The 2,147-nt window shown below is 35.0% G+C and overlaps 1 non-coding gene across 1 annotated transcript; it reads left to right on the forward strand.

The window, feature by feature from the left end:
* The first annotated feature begins 1,006 nt into the window (after positions 1 to 1,006).
* LOC141419943 (U1 spliceosomal RNA) lies at positions 1,007 to 1,170 on the forward strand. The gene has a single exon (XR_012444667.1). It is a non-coding gene; the product is annotated as a U1 spliceosomal RNA (small nuclear RNA).
* Positions 1,171 to 2,147: the final 977 nt, after the last annotated feature.

Consider the following 2,147-nt stretch of genomic DNA (forward strand, 5'->3'; position numbering starts at 1 on the left):
TACCTGAGCCAGAGTGTATATTTTATAGGTCAGTACAAAGAAAAGACTCAGGTAAAAATCAAGCTTCAACAATTCTTTGATTTAAGGTAAAAGGAATGAAATTTGGTGGGCTGATTTTCCTAAGGCTATAGAAGCTTAATTAGAACACATCAGTTCTGGAATCATCAAGGCACTCAGGACAATTTATCTAAGGTATTGATTAATATGGCACCAGGGAGTCTCCAAATAGTTCTGGCACTTTTTCTAGTTTTGTATCAGAGGGCTGGTATGAGGACACAGCAGGTTTTATTCTTCAAGGAGATGTGAAAACAAAGGTCAAGACACCAGGTGCTGGGAAAAATATGGTAGAATAGGCTGTACAAACTTCTACCATGGAAAGGCTGTGCAAACTCCATTATATCCCAATCTAGAGTTCATGACTGGTCTCCAACAAATAACATACCAAGAAAATTCTACAATAAAATCAAAAGAAACCAAATGTGTTAATAAAACCAAATATATCTTAAAGAAGAATCATTAACTAAGACCAAAAGTGATATTTATATTTATAGGATTTAAAATCTAATGATGGAATAACAACTATGAATGTTCATATATATAAATTATGTACAGACTATGACATTTAATAATGATGGCAAAGAGAGAAAATTGCTGTCACAAAAATTATGTAGGAAGAAGTGAGTATACTAATGATTCATATAGCACAATGAAAATATTTACTGTTATATATTCTATTAAAAATTAGTTACCCCTTTTAAAGTATTTTATAACAATTATAAAAATTGACCCTGTTCTGGACTATAAGATAGTTCTCATTAAATTCTTTAATATAGAACTACTGCAGACAACTCCTGATAAGCAAAATATGATAAAGATATTATAACCAAAGAAGTGTGAAAAAAATCAGATGTTTAGCCATTTGTAAGAACATCTGCAGTGAACAGTTATTATTTTTTTTCACAACAAATCCTTCATCAGATGCGCTAAGGTTAGAAACCTTCATAAAATACTTACCTGGCAGGGGAGATACCATGATCACGAAGGTGGTTTTCCCAGGGCGAGGCTTATCTATTGCACTCCGGATGTGCTGACCCCTGCGATTTCCCCAAATGTGGGAAACTCGACTGCATAATTTGTGGTAGTGGGGGACTGCGTTCGCGCTCTCCCCTAAGTAAAAAAAAAAAAAAAAGAAAAAAAAGAAACCTTCATAAATCTGACATTACCCATCAATTTCCCTGGAATTTTTAAACATGAATACAGACATGATGGACCAGAAGATGGGTTGAGCAAAATTTCCATGGGCAGCACTTTAAGCAGGTCATTCTAAAACATATGAATCCTTAAATCACATTCCAGATCCATTGATTCAGATTCTGCAGGGAGGATTCTTAGGACATATTGCAAGATAGCTATGAACTCCTGTGACTGGTATCCCCAGAGCTGCTCTAGATTTTGAATTAATGCAGCCTTGATTGTTCTACTTTCTTTCAAGTATTTGAACTACTCCTGATTTCCAATAAATTATTTTGTTCTTTTAAAATTTACCAGAACTAATGTGTATTACTCAATATCATATCTCTAAGAAACAGACCCTCAAGAAAATATGTTTGAAATATTATTTGGAGCAAAGACAAGGTGAAAGTCAGAAAGATGCCCGTTTGAACACCATAAGGGTAGCAGACTACATGAATTATGTAAGAACCACTGAAGTGTGCTTGAGGAATTCTGGGGCAATAAGTCCACTGAAGGCAAAGATCTAGGAATCTAGGTAATTTCTGAGACATCTTCATTATAAAAGAGATTGTCTCAGATGATTTTTATGACAGTACTGAGGTTTAAACTCAGGGTCTCACATTCACACTTGCTAAGCAGGTATTCCACCACTTGAGCCATCCCACCAGCTCCATGATTTTTTAATATTATCAGTTAAAATTCAAATTTCAATTTATTTTCTCAAGACATAATGAAGCTCAGCAATGAGGCAGAGATAAGAAGGATTGTAGTTCAATGCTGGCTGAGGCCAAAAGCAAGATCTTATCTCAAAAATAGCCAACACAAAAAGTGCTGGCAGAGTGCCTGCCTAACACTCCAGTACCACCAAAATTTTTCTTTTTAAATCACTCAAGGCTTTTATCTTAGGACTTTGG

Source organism: Castor canadensis, chromosome X (assembly GCF_047511655.1).
Source record: "Castor canadensis chromosome X, mCasCan1.hap1v2, whole genome shotgun sequence".
NCBI classification, from domain to species: domain Eukaryota; kingdom Metazoa; phylum Chordata; class Mammalia; order Rodentia; family Castoridae; genus Castor; species Castor canadensis.